At 43.1% G+C, this 26130-nt stretch overlaps 1 long non-coding RNA gene across 2 annotated transcripts in view; it reads left to right on the top strand.

Moving 5' to 3' along the window:
- The window catches only part of LOC125923342 (uncharacterized), a 58826-nt gene extending 33895 nt beyond the window's left edge, over positions 1-24931 (top strand). For both annotated transcript variants that reach the window (XR_007457993.1, XR_007457992.1), the window contains 5 exons: positions 2718-2854; positions 6777-6880; positions 15644-15748; positions 16381-17536; positions 20028-24931. This is a non-coding gene — a long non-coding RNA (uncharacterized LOC125923342). The remainder of the gene's footprint in view (positions 1-2717; positions 2855-6776; positions 6881-15643; positions 15749-16380; positions 17537-20027) is intronic.
- The last annotated feature ends 1199 nt before the right edge of the window (positions 24932-26130 follow it).

Genomic DNA, 26130 nt, shown 5'->3' with positions numbered 1-26130 from the left:
AAAACAGTCCCCAAAGTGCTGAAAATTCTGTAAAGAAAATGTGGGACAAAGGTTAGTGGATATGTTCATGCCTGTGGTAAAGGTCAAGTCCATCACTTTCTTGGAGTCAATCACATGGAGTCTTTATTGCTTGAGGGGTAGATTGGTTTTTGTCATGGGATGCTTAGCCAGTGAGGTCTTTTGCCTGAGTTAGAAGATAAGCTGGGCAGAAAAAGATAAGCTGGAAAGAATTTAATCAATTAGAAAGTACAGACAGAGGTAAAAATGGAATTAGTGGAAGTCTTTCAACACAATAAAAATTCTTGTAGGCAACAAACAACTTTTTCTTGTCTTTAGAAACCCCTAATTTTTGCTCCCTCGTGGGACATTATTGGGTTGTTACCCAAATATGTGTGCCCCGAATGGCAATTCTTTGATCCTAAATAAATTCTTTTGCTTAAATTATTGCTTCTTGACAATTTTAGGTTGACATTAGCAAGACTTGATGTGACCTTTCTCTTCCTTTCCCTTTCCTTTCTTCTTTATGCCTCTGTTTTGTGAAAATTAATAAAGGACTAAAACGGAGTCAGGAGGTTCAGCCAGAAAAACTCTCATGCCCTACCACTCCTCCTTAACTGCAGACTCAACAGGAAGAGACAGACCTTGAAGTGGATAGTAGTTCACTATTCCAGTAGGAGGCTGGAAGGCAGCCCACCAGCCTAGCCAATGAGAGCCACAACTGATGGACAGCCACTATACTTTCAGCTCCCGGTTTACTCCAGTAGTCTTTGCATTTATAAGAACTTTCCCAGCTTCCTGCTTTCCTCCATAAAAGAGCATTCTCCAACTTTGTTGGGGGAAGCTGCCTATGGTTTTACCCTGGCTTTCTTGTTCTGGATTGCAATTATCTGTTATCCTCAAATAAACCCAGCTTTTGCTGGTAAAATAGCTAATAGTTTTATATTTAAGGTTAACAGTTTAAATTCTAAAACATGCAAACTGTGTCTATTTTTCCAATCAATTTTTACAGAAAAGCAACTTTCCCACCTACCTTTGATTCAGTTCCCCTGAGTGGCCACTGTGAGCAATTTACCGATTTTTTTCCAGTCACTTCCATCCATAGGAATGCATACAGGGCTCACAAGGTAAACCACCAATAATCATACAGCAGGACCCAAGATCTATCTTAGTTTAGGAGGCTGGTGTGAAGCTCTTGTTTTGATTTTGATTTTGATTTTGATTTTGATTTTGATTTTGAGAATGAAACTGGTAAGGATGTGCATCCTGAAGACACTTATTATGGAAATATATGCATACTTGGAATTACTTTCCAAGTTAGTGGAAACTCCAGCCAATTACCCTTTTCAAGGTTACTTTTACGTTAAAAAAAAAAAAAAAAGACAAACCCAAATCAAGGTTATAGAAATCATAAAATTGTAAATGTTTTCATTGAATAAATCAGCAAAAAATTCAGAAAAGCAGTAATATTTCAGAATTTATTTTTAAAATATCAGTTTATATTAGGTAGGGCCTGTGTTTACACTGCATGATGAATGGCTTATTTTAGTAAGGCTGTATTACTCCAGGATAAATGTAAGGATGACCTATGTAGACAAGGTCAAAAATCTAGATTTGATGGTTTGGGGAATGTAAGCCCAAACACGCTTGTTAGCCTCCCATAAGTCTTGCCTTTTTCTATGCATTTAAGATGCACTTCTTAAAATTTTGAAGCTAATAACAAATTACATTAGCCGTTTTATGTCAGTACATTCATATTTATCTTCATTTTTTAAACAGTGGTATTTTATTGCATGATAGAACCAAAGATTATTTTATTCTTCCCTTTTATGCGTAGCTGCTTAGATTATACACTGGTTTTGGTTTTGCTAATTCCAACGTCATGATAGTAATTACACTTGTATTGATATGAAAAATGATTTTAGGATTTTGTTTTTATATCGGTAAATTCTTCTCCAAAAGAGAGTTGTTCCAGTTTTACACTCACATCACACATGCATAAGTGTAAGCATCCAGATCGAGGAAGCACCGAGAGCCCCCAACAAATTTAACCCAAGGGGGTCCACACCAAGACACATCATTAAAATGGCAAAAGTAGTGATAAAGAATTTTAAAAGCAGCAAAGGAAACAGTTACATATAAGGGAAACCCCATAGGGCTATCAGCTGATTTTTCAGCAGAAACTTTGCAGGCCAGAGGGAGAGGCATGATATTCAAAGTACGGAAAGGAAGAAAAGCCACAATCAAGAATACTCTACCCAGCAAGGTTATCCTTCAGAATAAAGGAGAGATAGGGTTTCCCAGACACACAAAAGTTAAAGGAGTTCATCACCACTGAACCAACCTTACAAGAAATGTTAAAGGGACTTATTTGAGTGGAAACAAAAGTTCATAATCAGAAGTAAGAAAGTTATAAAAGGAAAAAAATTCATAGGTAAGTGCAAATATATAATGCAAGTAGTAGATTAATCACTTATAAAACTAATATGGAAGTTAAAGCACAAAAGCAGTAAATTCAATTATATCTACAAAAGTCAGTCAAGGGATCCACAAAATAAAAAGAAGTAAAGTGTGACATTATATACATAAAATATGATGGGGGAGTAATAAAAATTTAGTACTTTTAGAATGGGCTCAAACTTAAGTGACCATCAATTAATATAGACTGCTATACATTATATATGAATCTAATCTAACCACAAACTCAAAACCTATAATAGATATGCAAAAATCAAGGAGAAAGGAATCCAAGCACAATAAAGGAAGCCATCAAACCACAAGGGAAGAGAGAAGAAAGAGAAGAAGAAAGGAACAGAAGAACTACAAAAGCAACCATAATACAAGTAACAAAATGGCAGTAAGTATATACCTCTCAATAATTACTTTAAGTGTGGATAGACTAAATGCTCCAATCAAAAGACATAGAAGGACTGAAATGGATTAAAAAGCAAAACCCATCTATGTGCTGTCTCCAAGAGACTCACTTCAGACCTAAAGACCCATGTGGATTGAAAGTGAAGGGTTGGAAAAATATTTGCCATGCAAATGAATGTGAAAAGAAAGCCAGGGTAGGGGCCCCTGGGTGGCTCAGTCAGTTAAGCGTCCGACTTCAGCTCAGGTCATGATCTCATGGTCTGTGAGTTCAAGCCCCGCGTCAGGCTCTGTGCTGACAGCTCAGAGCCTGGAGCCTGTTTCAGATTCTGTGTCTCCCTCTCTCTGCCCCTCCCCTGTTCACGCTCTGTCTCTCTCTGTCTCAAAAATAAAATAAAAAAATAAAATAAAATAAATAAAATAAAATAAAATAAAATAAAACGTTAAAAAAAAAAAAAAAAAGAAAGCCAGGGTAGCAGTACTTGCAACAGACAAAACAGACATTAAAACAAAGACTGTAATGAGACAAAGAAGGACACTACATAATGATAAAGGGAACAATCCAACAAAAGGTTGTAACAATTGTAAATATTTATGAACCCAATTTGGAAGCACCCAAATATGTGTAACTACCATTAACAGACATAAAGGAAGAAATTGACAGTAATACAATAATAGTAGGGAACTTTAACACCCTACTTACATCAGGGGATAGATCATCCAGGCAGAAAATCAACAAGAAACAGTAGCTTTGAATGACACATTGGACCAGGTGGACCTAACAGCTATATCAGAACATTTTGTCCAAAAACAGTGGAATACACATTCTTTTCAAGTACACATGGAACATTCTTCAGAATAGATCACATGTTAAGCCACAGAATAACCCTCAATTTTAAAAAAAGGAATGCATTGTGCCTGTTTCCTTTTACCCTTGTTACACTAAACTTTCATTCTTTGCTAGTCTAAGAGGTACAAAATGATGCACTACCGTTGTGGTTTTGATTCCTTGGTGCTAGCAGAGGTTTACAAGGATCCATGAGATTTCTGGGAGTAGATGATCAAGATACCTTGATTAGGTGGCAGGGGAGTGGAATCCCAGTCGTTCACCTGAACTATGTCACCTGGGGCCAGTTACTGGCCACAGCTCTACCTGTAATGAGATGTCACCCATGTCCTTGGGCTGTTGGAAGGATTACATCAGTTGGGACCCAATGCTGAGCTCTTTCCTAACCCTACGTCTTTACTCTGCATGTGCTAGAATGGTCCCACTTCTGTTCTAGGTCTTTTCCTTCCAGCTCCCTCTCTCTATGACAGTAGGAATTGTGAGCTTCAGAGGCTCAGAAGCTCAGTTAGGCTGAATGGGCTCTGATATTGGAGCTGGACACAGTGGCCCTGCTCTGCTCCTTTCCAGCTTTGGGACCCTGGTGTGGCCCTGCTTCTTCAAGTGTATAATGGGGAGGAGAAGAAAGCCTGCAGGGCCCTTTGTTAACTGCTGAGGGCTGTGTGGGCACTTCTGTGAGGCTGTGTGGGAGGACAAATCACATCCTCAGGGAGGATGTTGAGAGGGTCACAGGGCCACATGGTTTCCACCCTGGCAGTGGCTGCCACCTGCTTGTATTGGCCCCTTGGTATGGGCTCCCTGAGGTGGAGGCAGGAGCTTCTGAAAAGCTTCTGAGGGCTGCAGATGACTGGTCACCAATTATGGCAGCTTAAAAGTCTCACAATCTGATGACAGTTAACTAGAGAACCAGGAAAGCAAGTGGTTTAATTCAGTCAGAGTTTGAAGCCCTGAGAACCAGAGGAGTCAATATGTAGATTCTAGTTTAGATTGAAGGCCTAAGGACCAGAAGTTCCAAGGGCAGGAGAAGATGGACATCACAGCTTTAGCAGCCAGGACCTCGAAAGATTACATGATGCTCACCCACTTTGGGAGGGCAAACTGCTTCACTGAGCCACCAATTCAAATGTCAGTTTTGTATGGAAACACCCTCGCAGACACACACAGAAATAGTACTTAGCTGAATATCTGGACACACTGTGATCCAGTCAAGATGACACATAAAATTAACCATCAGAGTGGTTTTCTTTATATTGCAGTTGGTTGGATTTCTTAGACCTTTGGCTTTATAATTTATATCCAATTTGGAAAATTTTTGACCATTATTTCCTCAAATATTTTGCCCATTTTTTTTCCTTTACTGGGTCTCCAATTGCATGTATGTTAAATCCTTGATACTATTTCAGAGCTAATATAGGATCTGTTCATTTTTCCCTTATTTTTTCTCTTTGTTTCATTTTGGGTCTTCCTATTGCTCTGTCTACAAACTCACTGACATTATGCAGTATCTAATTTGCTCTTAATCCCGTTCGGTGTATCTTTAATTACAGACATTGTACTTTTTTAATATCTAGAAGTTTCATTGATGTTTTTAATACCAGCCATTTCCTTCTGATCGTATTCAGGAGATTTAATACACTGAAGAATATTAAAAGATTTAGATTAGCTGTTTTAAGTTCTTCATTTAAATTCCATTATTTCTCTCATTTTTCTTGATTGTTTCTATTGATTGAATTTTTCCTGTCTATGGAGATTTTTTTTTTGCCATTTTTGATGTCTGGTAATTTTTTATTAAATAGTAGACATTGTTAAATTTACTTTGTTGGGAATTGAACTTTGTAGTATTCATTTAAAGAGTGTTGGGTATTATTGTCATCAAAATTAAGAAAACTGAGTATCAGTTGGATCATCTGATACTACCTTTTAAACTTTATGGCTTGGGATACAGTTACCTTACTTGGGCTAATTTTAACTACTAAGACTCTAATAATAAACTTCTGATAACCAGCTGGCATCCCTTTATGCAGTTCATCCATTCTGATGAATGGGAGCAAAAACAATTCCAAGACCTGGGCAAGCCTCAACCCTTGTCCAGCCTGCTGATTTCTGATGGTCTCTTCTCTGCCTGGGTGGGTCCCTGTCATGCATGCACAGATGAGCACACATCCAGACACTGGACATCTGCAGAACACTTTCTGTTCAGCATCTTCTCCAGCCCTCTGCACTGCATTCAGCTTCTTGGAACTCCTGCCTGTGTCTCCTCAACAGAAGTCACAGGGCTCCCTTTGGGTCCCCTCCCTGTGCTGCAGCCTGGAAACTTTCCTTAGGGATTGCAACAAGGCCATCCCTAGGCTCACCTTCTTTGTTTCCTAAGAGAAGGTGTTCTTATTAACCCGCCAAGCAGCTAACAAGCCCTTTACTCAGGGAAAGTCTGGGCCCTTGGGGAGGGAAACAAATGACCCATGTTTATCCTAGTCCTGGGAGCTCACAGTGTGGTGGAGGAGATGAGATCAAGGACCTAAATAACTAAAGGAAAATAGCATGGGGTCTCATCATCCTCACCTTATCCCATCTCCAGAGAGGCTGCGATGGTGTTGGGGAATGTTATTCACCTGTATTTGGACTCTGACAGAGTTGTTGCAAGATCCCAGGTTATAATATTGCTGGCCTGGAGGATGTGATTTTAATTAAAGTCAACCTTGTGGCTAATGTTTATACCAGTCACAAACATGTACTTACAAACAGCACTTAACATGTGCCAAGCTCTGTTTTTCTGCCTCCCTCTCTTATACATACACCGAACCATGAGCCCACGTCTACAGGTTGGCACAGTTGATCTCTGGCTACACCCTCGGTCTCCAGAAGCAGAGATAACCACAAACTAGAATGGCTTATCCTCTACTCTGCCCATTACTTTGACTTCTCTCTTGTCTGATCCTGTTCCTGTGGACTTTCCCCTCTATGTCCACTAGTGTCCCTACAGCCATGGCATTGTCACCTCTGCCTGGGCAACCCCTCCAAGCCCTTTTCACTGTTGTCAACCTTGTTATCTGTGTGTCTGCCTCAGCTCCCTGTGACCTGGATCTTTCGTAAGGAAAGGAAGGCCCATGTCATGTCACTGATGCTCCTTCTACAGTGTTGATCACCAGGCTCAAGACATGCCTTCCCCAGGTGAGTGGGTGGCTTGGGCTCTAATTCTCTGTACTGACACTGACATGATCTTGTCCTGTTGTAGAGTATATTTAATGTGAGTGGTGGGAAATATGACAGGTAGGTTGAGGATAGAAAAGAGGTCAGTGAATATCATCCAGAGGAACTGCCCAGATCCATGAGCTCCAGGAGCCAGGTGTCAACTTTTCAGTGGGTGAGCCCTGATCACACTAGCACCATTACAGATATTTGTTTATGAAAATAAAATTGTTTGCTCTTTGGATGGGGGACGAGATGTGTGAACTCAGATGTGGCCTGAGGAGCTTTTGGTACATGTCTTAGTGGTTAGGGTAAGTGTTTAGGTTGTATCAGCCTGAAAAGGAAAGTGGCAGATGACACTGATGTGAGGGAAACAATTATGATAACACTGGCAGGGGATGAATTGAGTTCAGTACCCCAGGTTTCCTAACCTGAGAGGTGGCAGAGGTCATTAACAAAGTCAAAGAGTACCTGGGTGGCTCTGTCAGCTGAGCATCCAACTTCAGCTCAGATCATGATCTCACAGTTTGTGGGCTCAAGCCCCATATTGGGTTCTCTGCTGTCAGCATGGAGCCCACTTGTCTCCCTCTCTCTCTGCACCTCCTGCACTCACGCTCTCTCTCTCTCTCAAAAACAAACAAACAAAAAAAAACAAAGTCAAAGAGTAAATTGGTAGAAAAGGGCTTAAGAATTAGGACTATGAATGTGATTTTGGAGACAGTAGTAGCATTTCATTGCCAGAAGACTGAATGAAGGTTTCAGGTCGAACAATGACAACAACTGGAAATGTACATGTTGAGAAAGGAAGAAAGAAAGATCACCAGAAATAGAAAATATGAACCAAATGTAAAGGACTGTTATATCCTCTTAATTTCTTAAAAATATATACAAATACTGTTACATTGTTTGTGTGGTTTATAACATGTATATAGGCAATTCCTAGAACACCTACTGCAAAAAGAATGGGAAGCGGTAATGAATTGATCTATCTTGTAAGTCTCTTACTTTTTACACTAATGTTATGCTATGAAATTCAGCAATGAAAAGGCATGAAGTATTGATATACAGAACAACATGTATGAATTTCAAAATAATAATTTGGAGTGAAAGAAAACAGAGAGAAAGGAATACATCCTCTCTGATTGACCTATGTGAAAATCTACAAACTTCAAACTATTCTATTGTGACAGAAATTAGATCAATAGTTCCCTGGGTCCAAAAGGGTCAGGGCAGAAGGGAGGATTATCAAGGGGCAAGAGGAAACTTTAGGGGTGATGACATGGTCATTAGGCTGATTGTGGTGGCATTTCACAGATGCATATGTCAAAATCTATCAAATTGTGTAATTTAATGATGTGCAGTTTATCACATGTCAATTATTCCTCAATAATCTCTTTTTAAGAGCCTGTCAATAGACTGAAAACAATTAAGGTCATGTATTTTACTACGTATACCAATTGTATATTCATGATGGAAATATGTATAGTGGCACCTGGCTGGCTCAGTTGTAGAGCATGCAACTCTTAATCTCAGGGTCATGAGTTCAAGCCCCAACTGGGTATGGAGCCTACTTAAAATTAAAAAAAAAAAAATAGAGATGATGAAAATATGTATAGATGTAAAGCCAATACACATATAAAATGGAATTCTAAAAAATAATTAACATCAAAGTATGCAGGGAAGGAGGAACATGGGGGGGAAAGACTGGACAAACAAAACAAATGGTAACTTATACAGCTATTTCAACCATATTAATTTTTATGTTTACTATAAATCCCATAAACACTGCAGTTCAAAAGTAGAAGAGGTTAGAGGAATGAGAGAGTGAGACCAACTACATAATGTCAATTAGAGATGGAATTTTTTTTAAGTTTTTATTTATTTTGAGAGAAAGAGTGAGCAGGGGAGGGGCAGAGAGAGAGAGGAGAGAGCAAGAATCCCAAGCAGTCTCTGTGAGTGCAGAGCCCAATGGGAGCTCAATTCAGGACTCAAATTCACTAACCGTGAGATCACAATCTGAGCTGAAGTTGGATGCTTAACCTTAACCAACTGAGCCACCCAGGCATCCCTAAAGACACAATCTAAAAGCATGACACAGATATATTGAAAATAAAAGGATGGAAGAAGATATACCATTCAAATAGTAGAGGTAAGAAATCTGCTGTGGCCATCTTAATGTCAGATGAAGTTGACTTCAAGACAAAGAATATCCTGAGAAAAAAAGAAGGAACTTTATTTGTCCTAATGGAAGGGGAGGCAGAGGGTGTGGACACTGAAGCCAAATGCGTGGGGAGATTCCCTGAATGGAGCCCATGGAAGTTTTCTACAGAGAGCTACTTTCTCCTTGAGGTTAAGAAGTAAAATCATTTGCTGAGACTGAAAAGCAGTGAGGAGGTGCTGGAGGAGAAGAGTAAGTGTGAAATGGTTTTTACAAAGCAGGAGAGTAAGGGGTCTGGGGACTCAGTGGCTCCAGAGCAGCAACAGGCCCATGTGTGGTTCCTGCATGTGTGGTGGTGTTTTGTTTTTAATTGAGAGATCATTGACACATGACATTATATTAGGTTCAGGTGTATGACATAATGATTTGATATTTGTGTATATTGTGAAATGATCGCCACAATAAGTCTAGTTATCATCCATCACCACACATAGTTACAATTTTTTTCTTGTGATGAGAACTTTTAAGGTCTACTCTCTTAGCAACTTTGAAATATGCAATACGGTATTATTAACTATAGTCACACTGCTGTATATTACACCATCAGGACTTATTTTATAACTGGAAGTTTATATCTTTTGACCATCTTCACCCATTTCATCCATTCCCCATGGCTACCACACCTCTGGCTACCACAAATCTGTTTGCTGTGTCTGTAAGTTTGTTTTGTTTTGTTTTTTAAGATTCCACATATAAGTGAGATCACATGGTGTTGGTCTTTCTCTGACTTATTTTGTTTATCATAATGCCCTCAAAGTCCAGCAATGTTATCACAAATGGCAGGATTTATATATATACATGATATGTATACAAGATAATATACGTACCTCAATTTCGTATTCATTCATCAATGAATAAGCACTTAAGTTGCCTCCATGTCTTGGCTATTGTAAATAATGTTACAGCAAACATGGGTGTGCATATGTCTTTTCAACTTAGCATTTTCCTTTTCTTTGGAGAAATATCCAGAAGTGGGATTGCTGGATTATATGTTGCTTCTATTTTTAACTTTTAAAGGAATTTCCATACTGTTTTCCATAGTGACTGCACCAATTTACAGTCCCACCAGCAGTACACAAGGGTTTTCTTTTTTTCTCCACTTCCTTGCCAGTTCTTGTTATTTCTTGTTTTTTGTTTGTTTGTTTTTATAATAGTCATTCTAACAGGTGTAAGGTGATACCTTATTGTGGTTTTGATTTGCATTTCTATTAGTGATGTTGAGTATCTTTTCATGTCTCTGTTGGTCTCTGTCTTTGGAAAAATGGTGGTTCAGATGCTCTACTTTTTATTTTACTTTTTGAGAGGGAGAGAGGGCGCAAGTGAGTGAGGGTCAGAGATAAAGAGAGAGGGAAAGAGACAGAGGTAGAGAGAGAAAGAGAGAGAGAGAAGCGGGGCTCACCCAGGGCTTGTGTTTTACCCAAAGCAGGGCTCTTGCTCACCCAATGTGGGTCTTATCTGTCTACTTTTTAATTGGATTGTTTGTATTTTTGCTATTGAGTTGTATGTGTTCTTTATATATTTTGGGTAATAACCCTATATCAGATATATGATTTGCAAGTATCTTTTCCCACTTGGTAGGTTGCCTTTTCATTTTCTTGATAGTTTCCTTTGCTGTGAAGAAGCTTTTTAGTTTGATGTAGTCCCACTTATTTATTTTTGCTCTTGTTGCCTTTGCTTTTGGTGTCAGATTCAAAAACTAATCACCAAGACCTATGTCAAGGAGCTTACCACCTATGTTTTCTTTAGGAGTTTTATGACTTCAGGTATTATGTTCAAAGTCTTTAATCCACATTGAGTTAATGTTTGTGTATGGTATGAGATAGTGATCAAGTTTCATTCTTTTGCATGTGGCTGTCCAGTTTTCCCAATATTATTTATTAAAGAGACTGCCCTTTCTCCGTTGTATGTTCTTGGCTCCTTTGTAGTAAATTAATTGATCTTATATGTTTGGGTTTATTTCTGGGTTCTCTGTTCCATTCCATTGATCCATGTTTTTATGCCATATCTGTTTTGATACCTATACCATACCATTTTGATTTCTACAGCTTTGTAAGAGTGAATTTTTTGTAATATTAACAAGATTAATTCATCAAGGAGTCATAATAATCATATATGTATATGTAACTCATACAGTTTCAAACTACATGAAGGAAAAATCTACAGAATGAAAGGGAGATTATAACACCCCTTTATAAGCAATTGATAGAATGATTACATGAAAACTCATTGAGTCATAAGAAATCTAAACATTATAAAGCATGTTGATTTAATTAGCATTCATAGAGCACATTTGCAGTATCTACTTTAGATTCATTCTTTTCTAGTGAACATGGTACATTGACTAAGATATACCACGTCCTGGGCTATAAAACAAGTCTAAATTAAATGTAAGCACATGAAATCATACAAGCACCATTCTCTAACTCAATGAAACTAAAGTGGAAATGAGTAACATTATCTAAGAAGACCCCCAAAATTTGTATATCAAGCAACACACTTTTAAATTATCCATGATTCAAAGAAGAAAAGGAACTTTAAAAACTTCTCTCAATAAATGCCAATGAAAATATAACACATCAAAATATGTCAGATGCTGTGAAAACCAGCAATCAGATTAAAATGTATAGCTTTCAGTGCCTTTATTAAAGGGACAGAGGGTTAGAGGCAACAGAGTATGATTACTAATGGTTTCTTTTGGGTGTTAAAGAATATTCCAGAATTGATTCTAGTGATGGTTGTGTAACTCTCTAGATATAACAATTGAAATGTATACTTTAAATGAGTGATTTATATAAAGAATCATAATTATTAATTGTGTGAATTATATCTCACTAAAGCTGTTAAGAAAAGGAAGAAATATATAAAATCTGTGACCTCAAGATCAGCATTAATCAGCCATAGAGATAAATATAAATTTAAACCAAGTGAAGTAACAAGCATAGAAATCAGTGAAATAGAATATTCTGACACTGATTACTAGGAGTTGGCGCAGACTCCACAGGTTAAGGGCTTGGTCCCACATGACCATCCCCACTTCAGACTTCAATCACAAGCAGTGGGCTCCCACGTGATCCACACTTTTGTCTGACTTGGCTGTAAATTGGGGGTTCCCATGACCCTCTCCTCAGATTCAATAATTTGCCATAACAGCTTAAATAACTCTGGGAAACATGTTTATCGATTTATTATAAAGGATACAAATGAGTAGACAGATAAAGTACATTGGGTGAGGTCCAGAAGAGTCCAGAGTGCAGGAGCTTCTGTCCCTGTGGAGTTGATATGTACCACCCTCCCAGCACATAGATGTGTTCACCAACCTGGAAGCTCTCTGAACCCCATACTCTTGGGATTTTATGGAGGCTTCCTCACACAGTGCATTGTCAATTATTATCTCAATCTCTACCCCTCTCACTTTCCCCAGAGAATGGGGGTGAGGGGCTGAAAGTTTCAAACTTCTATCATGGCTTGGTCTTTCAGTAACCAGCTTTCACCCAGAAGCTGTCCTGGAGCCCACCTAGAGTGGCCTCATCAGAAAAAAAGACACTCCTATCGCCCCCATCACTGAGGAAGTCATAAAAGTTCCAGGTTCTCTGTTTCAGGAACTAGGGGTAGAGACTATACACACACACACACACACACACACACACACACACACACACACACCACACTTCCATTATGTCACAGATACAAACAATAAAAAATACTACTGACAAAATGGAAAGCTGGTTTTCTGAAAGATCATCAAAAGTAATAAACTTCTAACTAGACTAACAAAAGAAAAAAGAGAACACAAAATTCCAGTATCAGGAATTAATGATTAATGTCACAACAAATTCTGCATCCATTAAAATGATATCAAGGGGATCTAGGGCACCCGGCTGGTTCAGTTGGTGAAATGTGCAACTCTTGATCTTGGGGTGGTGAATTTGACCCCCATATTGGGCATAGAGATTACTTAAAAACCAAATCTTAAAAAGGGGGTCTTACAAACAAATTCATGCCAATAAATGAGACAACTTGGATAAAGTGTATAAATTCTTTGAAAAATACTACTTAGCAAAATGGACACAAAATGAAAATATAATCTGAATTATCTTGTAGCTAGTTATGAATTGGGATTCATTATTTAAAAACTTACCACAAAGAAAACTGTAGGCCTGGGCTGTTTCACTGGTAAATTCTATAAATATTTATGGAAGAAGTAACACTAATCTTACACAAATTCTTTCAGAAAATATAGGAGTTCTTCAGTGGTTTATGAAGCCAGCACAGCCCTAATGCCAAAACCTGACAAAACATTTCAAAAGAAGAAATATACTAATTAATATCCCTCCTGAAATTAGATGCAAACATCCTGAACCAAAGTGAACTAAATTCAGCAATATTTAAATAAGATAACATATCAACCAACTGGGGTTAATCACAGGAATAAGTGTTGGATTAACATTTGAAAAATTAATCAGTGTTTTTCACTATATTAACAGTATAAGAGGAAAAATTATATGAATAGATGAAAGGATGCAGAAAAAGCATTTAACAACATTGAATCCCCCGTTCATGCTAAATGCTCCTATTATGTTAGGACATCTGATAAAGACCATTTTCTCATGCAGTCATATAGCAGATTAGGATAAGATGGAGCATGAGGCAATTTTCTGAAATAATGCTTATGTACCATGACCTCATAGGGCATTTGGGCTACACACACGATTGCATTTTTCAAAGCTCTTTGAGTGGTGCCCTTAAGAACTGGGCATTTCTCTCTTTGTAAGTTTTACCATGAAGAAAACTGTCAACAAATATTGAACCCTAGTTATTGAAATATATGATGAAGTATTAGGAGAAATGTACTGGTATCTACAACTGAATTTCATCAGATGAATGGGCAGAGGGATGGATATGGAAAGAAATATGGAGTAAAGCAGATTTGGCAAAATCTTGGTTATAGAATCTAGGTGGCAAATATATGGGAGTTCATTATATAAGTCTTTAAACTCTACTGAATTCTTGAAAATGTTCATAATGAAATACTGAGGGAAAGAGTCTGAGGAGGAGAACGGGGAAAGACAGGAGGGAAGAGCATTATGGGAGAAGAGAAAGGAGACCCCGCATTCCCTGGACTCAGAGGAGGCTCAGCCTGGAACAGGGAGGACATGAGGGACACACGGGAGCTTAGATGTCACCAAATGCTTGGCAGGCTTTATGTGGGAGAGGTCTGCATTTTACCTTGTTTAGATACAGTCGATTGAACTGGGCTCAAAATAAGCTGTTTTTTTTTTTTTTTAACTTTTTCTTTTCTTTCTTTCTTTCTTTCTTTCTTTCTTTCTTTCTTTCTCTCATTTAATTTAACTTTCTAATTTAAAACACTCTCATGTTAAAGGAAAGTTCCAAAAATTGCAAAAACCCTTGTCGTGAACCATTTGGAAAAGAGCTGTTGACATGATCAATGACTGAATGCTTTAGTGTATGTTTTCAACAAATGAGAGCATTCTCTCCTGTAACCACAATACAACCCTCAAAATTAGAACATTAACATTAAAGGGCGCCCGTGTGTCTCAGCCAGTTAAGTGTCCAACTCTTGATTTTGGTTCAGGTCATGATTTCATGGTCATGAGATTGAGCCCCATGTCAGGCTCTGCACTGAGCATGGAGACTGCTTAAGATTCTCTCTCTCTCCCCCCCCCCCCAAAAAACAAAACAAAACAAAAAACCCATTAACATTACTAGTTATTCCTATCATATTTCTTTGGCTGTCCTCATGATGCCATTTTGAACAGAGAGACCCTGACCCAATTTCCTGTGTTGCTATTTTCTCTTTTTCTGTATGACTCTTTGGTATTTTGTGAGACACTGGCAAGCTCCTTTGGGGTGAGCTTGTCAGGTTAAAGTCAGAAGTTCGTTACTTAACATGTGATCCCATATCCTGATATTTATTTGTTTGTTTGTTTGTTTTTAAGTAGGCTCCATGCTCAGTGTGGGGCTTGAACTCATGACCCTGAGATCAAGGGTCACATGCTCTACTGACTGAGCCACTAGGTTCCCCTCTATGTCCTGATTTTTAAAAAGTGTGCTCATAATATAACCCTTAAATGTAAATATGTGTGTGTGTTTGTTTTGTGTGTGTGTGCAAGAGAGAGAAAGAGGAAATGAATTCACACATAAGATCAAATAAAACAACTAAAAGGAACAAAATAATGTTGTCTCTAATTGAGGACATCACATGTGGCTTCATATTCTTATAAAAACTTTCCTTGCACATGTTTCCTTGCCATGTTTTCTGGAATAAATACATTTTATTGTATTACAAGAGAAAAAAATACTGGAAAAATTTTTCTGGTGTGAAATTAACTTGTTAGCACTGAAGGCCAAGGGACAAACATGAATACAAAAGAAAGAGAGTATAGAGCAGGAGGAAAGGTCCCAGTCTGTTTGCTTTTTTTGGCTGGGGTGGAGAGAATGTGAGAAGCATCCCAAGAGGGAGGAGAGTCTGGCTGCCACTCATGCCTGTCTTTACCTTGTCCCCACAGGCCCTCACTTCCTCAGCCATTCTGCAGGGCAAGACAGAGTTCACCAGCAATTAGCTGCCCCACAGAGATGAGAGCCCAGCCCCTGGGAGGGGTTGTGTCCAGCAGGTACATTGGAAGACTGATTTCCAAGCCTTACCCTGCCCTTGTCTTCGTGTCCCTCTGGTCTTCTGATACCTGCAGGTCCTGGTCCTTTATTTCCCTGGTGTTTATTGGATGTCTTCTGTGTGCCAGGCACTGTGTTAGTGGAGGACATGGGGCCCCTGCTTTCTGGAACTCTCCTTCTGGGGTGGCATCCAGACAGACAGAAGAATGTGTCAGTTAAGACGTACTAGGAACCCCAAGGATAATTGGGTGACGGATGGGACAGAGACAGATGAGAATGGTGACTTTGATACAGAGCCACTGTGTCTGGTGCAGGGAGCCAGGGAGAGGTCCTAAGAGGGCCCCCCCAGGAACTATTGCCCCTAAGTGCAGGGACTGGGCTTCTTTGAGCAAAGCTGGAGGGCAGCTGGGGTGAGTGGAGGGTGAAGAAGTCAGAAGGACAGGTAGAGGCAGATCACATACCCTGGACACCATGTAGGGAGCATGGGTTTTATTTTTTGAGTGAAATATTAAAGAAAGTAAAACATCTGAATGTTTTATATGGGTTACATATTGAAATGATACTATGTTGGTTATTTTAGGTTAAAAAATATATTGTTCAAATTAATTTGACCTCTCTCTTTGTACTCTTTTAGAGTGGTAACTATGAATTCGAATTAATGTGTGGCCTGTAAGGTACTTGTGTTGGCGGTGCTGGTCTAATGTACATGGTAGATGCAGGATCAAAAAGACCATGGTCAAGTGCAGGAGAGTTGCTTGTTCAGATTCCACTGGCGACCAAAAGCTGAGTGCCCAACCAGCACTGCCAGCCTCCGGGAATCCTATGGGGATTCATTCACCAGCTTCCCCTCCTTCCCGGACCCATGCATCAGAAGAGAAGAGAGATTGTAACACATGCACACAAGGAGTGGGCTTTACCAATTGTTTGAATACTCCCTTTTCTGCATGCCCTGCAAATATGTCACTCAGGCACAGAACCTGTGGGCCCCACGCCCAGAGGTGGATGCAAGGTGGTAATTGCATGGCAGTCATGGCCAACCTGAAACCTGGATTCCAACTGGGTCTCCATCATGCCCTGTTATACAGTGATGCATTAGCTCCATAAAATAAAATAAAAACAGAAATTACTTTTATAACGCATGCCTCCTGGTAGGGAAATCTTCTAGAACATCAGCTGGACAGAGCTCATCATTGGAGCTATATAGGTGCAGCTAGGCCTGGCCAAGTGGAAAAGTGCTAGGTTTGAGCTATGAGGTGGGCCTGGGCCTGGGCCAGGCCCCACTTAGCCCCATGCCTTGTGCTCGTGGCAGGTGCGGGGCTCTCTCTGCCTTCACAGCCCAGGGCCCTGTGCCTCTCCAGTAGGGCTGGGCTCGGGGAAGCCACCCAAGGGCTCCTTTCCAGCTGGAGCCCCATCTCTTGCTACCGATCCTGTGATCTAACAGATTTTTCACCCCAATCCTGATGTAATAAATAATGAAGAGTTGTACTTTTTATACATCTGTTAGTGACAGGTGAGTGGTGATTGTCCTTTGTGTGCCCCATGTATGTTGCTGCAGAAAATGGCTCCCTCAGATTACTTGGTCAACTGAGTCAAGCTGAGTGGAAGAGGGTTTGAGTGGTGATGAAGGATTGAGGGTCATGAGGGAAACATGTCACCAAATATTTATCCCTTGTCTCTAGATGAGACGGTTAAATCCATGCAGGAGCACCACAGGCATGGAGTGTCCGTGCAAACCTGGTTACTCTTCTTGGAAAAGATTCTCCTGAGTTCTGTCAGAAGTGCCTCACTAGGTGAGATGTGGGGGCCTCGGGGGCTCTTAACCCACAGAAGACCCGAGTTTCCTTGTACCCCTTTCTCCATCCTGGTTTCATGCAGCCCTGCCATCCCCTCAGCACCTCCCTGTTCCCTGAGCCTGCAGTGGCCCCTGTCTGTCCATTTTTTTTGCATGGCCCCACACTGCCCCCAGCAGTGGCACCTTCCCACACCTCCTCAGCACCTTTTCCTCCTGGCCAGTTGAGTTTTCCACTGGGCACAGTAGACCGCTTCTTAGGGCACTTGATGATTTATTTCCTTTTGAAATATGAAGCAAAAAATTGAATAGAGTATGACCTGGTTTATGTTCATCTTTATTTCAGTTCAATCATAAGATTCATTTTTTTTTCAACGTTTTTTTTTTTTATTTATTTTTGGGACAGAGAGAGACAGAGCATGAACGGGGGAGGGGCAGAGAGAGAGGGAGACACAGAATCGGAAACAGGCTCCAGGCTCCGAGCCATCAGCCCAGAGCCCAACGCGGGGCTCGAACCCACGGACCGCGAGATCGTGACCTGGCTGAAGTCGGACGCTTAACCGACTGCGCCACCCAGGCGCCCCATAAGACTCATTTTTAACACTTCATTATTCAGGAGAAGGCCGACGAGGACAAACGTAGCCACAGCCTACAAAGTCATAGTAGGACCAAGCTTGTAGCTCCCAAAGTTTCCTCATCCCAGGCCCCCTTCCCTCTTTAAGATGCATCTCTTCCCCACTTTTTGGATTCAGGGGCAAAGTGTAATTGTTCTTCTCTGACACTGCAGTTCTGGCTGTGATTGTAGGAACAGTCAACGGGTGGGGGACAAGAAGTTCCTGCACTAAGGCTGACTGGAGGATGGGGTTCAGCTTGGGAACAAAGGGGCTTCAGATCCCTGACCTGGACAGATTCCCCTTCACAGGGGCCCCCCTACAGCCCAGGGAAGCTCCATGTAGGTCTTGAAAGGAAGCCCAGCTCCTGAAGGTGCAACTCTGAACACTTAACAGGGCCCTAGGGATTGAAGCGCGCAGGCCCAGATCCCTCCCCACCCAAACAGGGGGAGTGAGGGGACCTGGCCCTCCAGGCTGTTCTTCCCCCACTCTCTTGTCAGGGACACTGGGCCCCTGGAGCTTGCTCCCCCTTCCTCCTCAGCTTTCCAGCCTTCCCTTGCAGATCCCCTCCCTGTGCCTATACCCAGGTGCCTGATGGGATGGTCCAGGACAGTCCCTGCACCCTCAGGAGCAACCTCAAGTGTGTCAATCAAGAGTCCAGTACCTGGCCCATGGGGAGCCAGTGACCACTGGCCTGAGGCTGCCCACCACCAGCCCTGTCTCGGGTTCATTCTCACCTTAGCTCCCTGACCATGTCCAGGATGGCAAGCTGGTTCCTCAGGTCTTCAGGGCCCCCAGCTGGGACAGAGGTGGTCAGTATCTTGAATGAGTGACAAGAGTCAGGAGGAAAGGGTCGGGGGCTTATACAGCTTTGATCAGAGCAGAACCCAACACAGATTTTGTGTTTATTTTCACTTCATCCCTCCCCCCCTTTTCTCTCCCCTCCCTAAGGGTTCCCCAGAGTGCCCCCTCTGGGGAATGCCCCCTCCCTGTCACCAGGTCCCAGGGGCTCCTTGTTCAGTGTCTGAGACCCCAGCCCATACCATGTCCCCCCACCATCCTTGTGGAGAGAGATGAGGCAGAGAGGGCCCTCCCCTCTGCTAAGGTGAATGCCCCCTGTCTTCTAGGCTGTGAAGTGGACCCCAAGTGCACAGAGTGAGTTAGTTTCTCCAGGACCCGTTGGCATGAGACTATCAGGATCTGCTTGCTGCCCACAATAAGGTCCTGGGTGGATGCAGGCCTCATCTGTCCTGCACTGACCCTGGCTCTCTAAAGTGGCCTGGGGGCTCTGGGCTGGCTGTATGAGGGCACCTGGCCCATTGGGACCAGCCCCCAGGACGGTTGGCCGTGCTGAGCCATGTCCTTCCTCGTGCTTGTGAAACACCTTCACCCTACAGCCCTGCACTCTGGAGCATGGAAGGTGTCAGGCAGGGGTGCTGAGCGTCCCTTAGCACAGGTTCAGAGTGTGGTGTCAGCTCTGTGCACAGGTGCCGGTGCAGTCCTGGGACCTCCCTCTCACAATCCATGTAGTTTCCCTCCTTTGAGGACCTGTTGCTCCCACAGGCTGTCCTACCCTCTGACTCTTACCACATTCTGCTTTCTCCATAACCCATCTATCCTCCCAGATGGGCAATCAGCCCTGCCTTAGGGCAGGATTATCTGTTGACCTTGACTCCCCCAGGGCCTCCTGCTCAGGAGAGGCCCAGGCAGTGTGGCCTGATTTTCTGCTGATGGGATGCCCATAAGGAATGCAGAACAGCCGACTCACCAGCAGGGGGAGCTCATTAGGTTCCACTCCTGGGTCTAGGCTTGACTGCACATCATCTGTCCTTTCCGAAATGTGTCCCAACTCACTGTCTCTGTGGCTTTCACCCAACCTAGGCTGAAACTCGTCTCTGATGACTTTCCAAACTTGTGTTCTTTAATTCCTGGAACCTACTCTTGCGGCAGATGGACCTCCAGGACAATGAGATCCCTGCGGCCAGGGCTCTTACTTTAGGCATGCAGGGTGCCTTGTATGAAATGCTGGTGACCTGGCTCAACAAAACCAGGCAGGATGTTTCAATCAACACCCTACTGCAGAGAATCCAGGACTGCCTGGTAGGCCCCAGAAAGTGCATCTATGAAGAAGGCGGGACAGGCTCTGCCGTGTCCTGAGTGGAAAGACTCTTTAAGAATCTGAGCTTCCCTTTTTGCCTTTTCTACTTGAAGGGGAAGTATAAGTGGACACCAGCCTGGAAGAAAGAGCAGATACTTGATGAATACTTGAAGAAATTCTAATTCAAAAGCATACAGCTCTTCACAAGAGACTCTTTTTAAAATGTTTATTTATTTTTGAGACAGAGAGAAAGCAGGCTAGTGCATGTGCACCAGCAGGGGAAGAGCAGAGAGAAAGAGAGAATCCCAAGCAGGCTCTGCACCATCGGCACAGAGCCCAGCACAAAGCCCAACTTGGGGCTCTAACCCACGGGCTGTGAGATCATGATCTGAGTCGAAATTAAGAGTTGGATGCTTAACCAACTGGACCACCCAGGTGTCCCCACAAGAGACTCTTAATGATAGAGAACAAACTAAGGGTTGATGGAGGGGAGGTGAGGAAGATAGGCTATGTGGATGATGGGTACTAAGGAATGCACTTGTTGTGATGAGCACTGGGTGTTGTATGGAAGTGATGAATCATTGAATTCTACTCCTGTAACCAATATTGCACTGTATGCTAACTAACTAAAATTTAAATTAAAACAAACAAACCATACAGCTCTTGGAATATTCTAGAACTTTTTCAGTGTGCTTGGAATAATTTTTATGAAATGTTGAGTGTGATAAGTGAACTGTGGTAATGTGTACAGTAAGATTCTATGTGGATTATAGTTATAGGCATACCTTATTCTACCATGTTTCACTTTATTGCACTTCAAAGATATTTCATTTTTTACAAACTGAAGTTTTGTGGCAACCCTGAGTTGAGCAAGTCTATTGGTACCAGTTTTTCAACAGCATTTTCTGACTTTGTATCTCTGTGTCACATTTTGATAACTCTTGCAATACTTAAAACCTTTTCATTATTACTAATTTTGTTATAGTGATCTACGATCAGTAATGTTTGATGTTATTACTGTAATTATTTTGGGGTGCCACGAATTGCACCCATATAAGATTGTGAACTCAATTAGTAAATGGTGTGTGTCTTCTGACTGGTCCACCAGCTAGCCTTTCCCCAATCTGTCTTCCTCTCCTTGAACCTCCATATTCCCTGACTTACAGCATTATTGAAATTAGGCCAATTAATAACCCCCAAATGACCTCTAAGTGTTGAAGTGAAAGTATCAGTCACATGTCTCTCACTTTAAATCAAAAGCTAGAAATGATTAAGCTTAGTGAGGAAGGCACGTCGAAAGCTGAGATAGACCAAAAGCTGGGCCTCTCGCACCGAGCAGTTAGCCAGGTTGTGAATGCAAAGGAAAAGTTCTTGAAGGAAATTAAAAGTGCTTTCCGGTGAACACACGAATGATAAGAAAGCGAAGCAGCCCTGTTGCTGTTACTGAGAAAATGTGGGTGGCCTGCATAGAAGATCAAACCAGCCACAACATTCTGTTAAACCAAAGCCTAATCCAGCACGCCCTGACTCTCTTCAATTCCGTGAAGGCTGAGAGAGGTGAGGAAGCTGCAGGAGAAAAGTCTGAGGCTGGCAGAGGTTGGTTGACGAGGTCTGAGGACAGAAGCCGTCTCCGTGACATCAAGGTGCAAGGCGAAGCAGCAGGAGCTGATGTGGAAGCTGCCGCGGGTTCTCCAGAAGATCCGGCTCAGATAATTCATGAGGACGGCGACACTGAACAACAGGTTTACAACGTAGTGAAGCAGCCTCTGTTGGAAGAAGATGCCACCTAGGACTTTCACAGCTACAGAGGCAAAGTCAATGCCTGGCTTCAAAGCTTCAAAGGACAGGCAGCTGGTGACTTCAAGGGAAGCCAGGGCTCATTTACTATTCTGGAAGGCCGAGGGCCCATAAGGATGATGCTAAATCCATCCACTCTGCCTGTGCTCTGTACATGGAACAACAAAGCCTGAATGACCACACTTCTGCTCACTGAGTGTTTTAAGTCCACTGCTCGCTGACAGTGCACGGGTCACCCATGAGCGCTGATGGAGATGGACGACGAGGTGAATGTGGTTTCTGTGCTTGCTCACACAGCATCCATTCTGCAGCCCGTGGGTCAAGGAGTCATTTCAACTTTCAAGTCTTATTATTTAAGAAATGCATGTTGTAGGGCTATGGCTGCCGCAGACAGGGATTGCTCTGATGGATCTGGGCAAAGTAAATTGAAACCTTCTGGAAAGGAGTCACCATTCTAGGTGCCATTAAGATCATTCGTGACTCACGGGAAGAGGTCAAAATAGCAACATGAACAGAAGTTTGGAAGAATTTGATCGCAGCCCCCATGGAGGACCGTGAGGGCTTCCGGACTGTGGTGGCAGAGGTGTCTGTGGGTGTGTGTCAGGGGGAACAGCGAGAGAACTGGGACTGGAAGAGGAGCCTGGATATGGCACTGAATTGCCGCCGTCTCGTGAGCAGACTTGAACGGATGAGGAGTTGCTCCTTCTGGATGAGCAAAGACTATGGTTTCTTGAGGTGGGAGCTACTCCTGGTGGAGATGCTGTGAAGATGCTTGAAATGACAACAGAGGGGTCGGAACATGACATAAACTCAGTCGATAGAGCAGCGGCAGGGTTTGAGAGGCTTGACTCCAATTTTGAAAGAAGTTTTGTTGTGAGTAAAGTGCTATGGAACAGCATCGCGGGCCGCAGGGAAATCGGAAGACTCGATCAACACGGCAAATTTCATTGTATTATTTTCAGGAATTGCCGCAGCCACCCCGACCTTCAGCAACCACCGCCCTGATCAGTCGGCAGCCACCGACATAGGGACAAGACCCTCCACCGGCAAAAAGATTATGACTCGCTGGAAGCGTGGATGATGGTTAGCATTTTTTAGCAATAAGGTATTTTTTAATGAATACATTGTTTTGGACATAATGCTATTGCACATTTAATAGACTACAGTATAGTGTAGACATAACTTTGGATGCACTGGGAAACCAAATAATTCATTTGACTCACTTTATTGTGATCGTCGCTTTATCGGGGTGGTCTGGAAGCGAACCTGCAGTATCTCCAAGGAATGCCCGCTCAAGTTTGCGTGTGCACTGCGAGTTGTTTTAGGGTGGCATTCTCTTCCTTTTTTTCTTTTTTTTTTTTAATTTTTTTTTAACGTTTATTTTTGAGACAGAGAGAGACAGAGCATGAACGGGGGAGGGTCAGAGAGAGGGAGACACAGAATCCGAAACAGGCTCCAGGCTCTGACCGTCAGCACAGAGCCCGACGCCGGGCTCGAACTCACGGACCGCGAGATCGTGACCTGAGCCGAAGTCGGCCGCTTAACCGACTGAGCCACCCAGGCGCCCCGGGTGGCATTCTTTTCAATTCGTGGCACTTTGTCCTCCTAACAGCGTCACACGTTTTACTTGCATTTATTATAAGATGCAGTCATGTCAGATGTGTACATTTACTTATGTGTAACTATTAAGGCTACAAGATGTGTATCTTCCATTTTTATATTTTTGTATAGACTTATACGAGCATGAAGAACCTTCTGAAATGTACTCATTAGTTGGATTACCCAAGTCACCTGAATGGGAGGAGGACACCATGAAATGAGGAATACAAAGGGGGAAGATGGAAAAAGCCCACTTCTAGGGGTGGCACTGGTGGGTTCGGTGCTCCCTCATACCCAGTTAGTGCTTTCCAGGATTAGACGACCAGAAACTTCTAAAGGGCCCACTCTTTTCGACATGATAATTTTGTGGCTGTATGAGTATTTATGTTATTTCTAGGCAGATGTTTCCAAGTAAGGAGAGTGAGGGGAAGTGGTATCCACGTGCAGCCCCGTGTTTGGATGCTCCCAAACACACTGAGGGCAGTCAGGCGTGGGCCTCCTTCTCACCTATGGATGGGGTGGGGGCGGGGGATGGGTTAGATCTGAACGGCAAATAGGTTCTATGTCATGTCACTGCACGTCACAGGAGTAACCCTTCAGCCCCATTTTCCTTCTCCAGTCCTTCCAGCATATCTATATTCCAGTCATGGCGGGATAATGTTATAGAGGTCATGCTCGGGGCTCTTGGTTTTTTCCATCTCAAAGGTCTGTGTGTCCCCAGACTGATATGGCTGGACCCAAACTGGAATCGCCTGAACGTCTGGGCACTTTCAGGGTCTCGGTGTTCTAGTAGAGTTCTGTGGGGGCACAACCCTCACGGCCTTGCTGTTTGTCTCTCTCCCACTTCCTTCCGGAGGCCCCGCCCTGTCCCTTCCCTTTCCTGGAAGAGGCGAGTGTTTCCTGCCTCTGCTGTCCCTTCTGTGTGGGGCACTGTATCTTCAGAAGGAGCCAGGAAGTTTTGTCAGTCAAGGTTCAGCTCACCTGTCCCTTTCCCAAGAGGACTTGAGCGCCCATCCAAAGGATTAGCCTCATCAGTGTTTGTCATGCTTACTCATTTAAGGTAAGCTGCGTCAGAGGACGAAGCCGATCCAGTCCAAATGGCACTTGGCGCTCAATAGGCACTTGATACGTGTTTCATTAGTGATTGGTGTTCTTTCGTGCTTCTCTCCAGTGGAAGGTGCCACCTTTGAAGAGGTTGTTGGACAATATCAAACAATACAAGGAAGGCCATTAGGTACAAAATACTCATGTATTTATGAATTCATGACCAAATTAAATATGAAACCTTATATAAAAAGAGGTGTGTGTGTTTTTTCTCCCCCACCCTCCCAGTCTCCACTAAAGCAGCTTTGAGTGACACAAGTACAGGGGTGTGTGTTCTTGTGGCTTGCCCTTCCTGTCTCCCGGGGGACTGGAATTAAGCCCCTCCTCCCTCCCTTCCCCCTAGGAGGACACTAGCCCTGGCCTGGCTCCCCCAAGCCTCCCCAGGTGGCATCTCTGGCTTGCCCCTGGGCCTGCTGGGTTCCCACAGAGCAGCTAGGAAGAGGCAGCGGGTCCCTGAGGGGTGAGCCCACCCTGGTTGCTGGGGTGGTCCTGTGGCTCCTCTGCTGTGGGCTTCCTGCACCTCCTGGGCCACCCTGACTTTCCCTCCCCTTGGCCTTCCTGCATCCTCATCAGTGGGCCACACTGCTCAGCCCTGCAAGCTCGCAGACACCCATTTCCCCTCCCCTTGGACGTGAGGTCTCTGTCCTCCCTCTCATCAAGAGTTCCTGGGAGGCCCCGGGCCCCACCTCTGGCTCCCTTCTCCAAGAGCCAAGGTGCAGAGTTGCACCCCCCTTGCACACTCCCTCCTGCCCCTGCTCGTTGGCTCATCAAGTCAACCTCGCCCTGAAGCCAAGGGTGAGAACTCAGCAGGCAGGAGCACAGGTCTTGCTTGCCAGCCAGCCAGCCTAGAGAAGGGGAGGCAGCCACGGCTCTGGAGAAGTCTGCAGCTCAGACAACAGAGGTCATGGCCACTCCAGACCTGCCACGTCCTGCTCTTTCTCCTGATGACTTACCATCAGATCTCTAGGTCTTGGCACCACAAAGCTGTTGCAGACTTTTCCTCGGTTTCTGGGTTTGCTTGATCCCAGACCTAAAGCCAGGGTCTTGCTGGTGGAGCGCACCCCAGGGTTCCACCCATCATCAGTGGGACTCTGACTTTTAAGTCTAAAAATGGTGTGGGGGGTGAAATATGGGTCAGGATCACGAAACAGGGAGAGGTCAGTTGTGGCCCAGCTTTTCCCCATGGAGCTGCAAGCTGCTGTCTTAACCCCCACAATCCTCCAGTCTTGTCCCTCTCTTCCTGGGACTGCCCTTGCTTTGCCCCCTCCTTCCCTTTTACCCCAAACCACCGCTAAGTGAGGTTATGTCCTGTGCTCCTTCATTACAGGGACTCCTATTCTCCAAGTTGGTGTCCTTTCCCCTGACCTTTGACCCCCAACACATTCA

Source organism: Panthera uncia, chromosome B1 (assembly GCF_023721935.1).
Source record: "Panthera uncia isolate 11264 chromosome B1, Puncia_PCG_1.0, whole genome shotgun sequence".
Classification (NCBI taxonomy): Eukaryota; Metazoa; Chordata; class Mammalia; order Carnivora; family Felidae; genus Panthera; species Panthera uncia.
The sequence above is the reverse complement of the archived record's forward strand: the minus strand, read 5'-3'. Positions and strand labels throughout refer to the sequence as shown.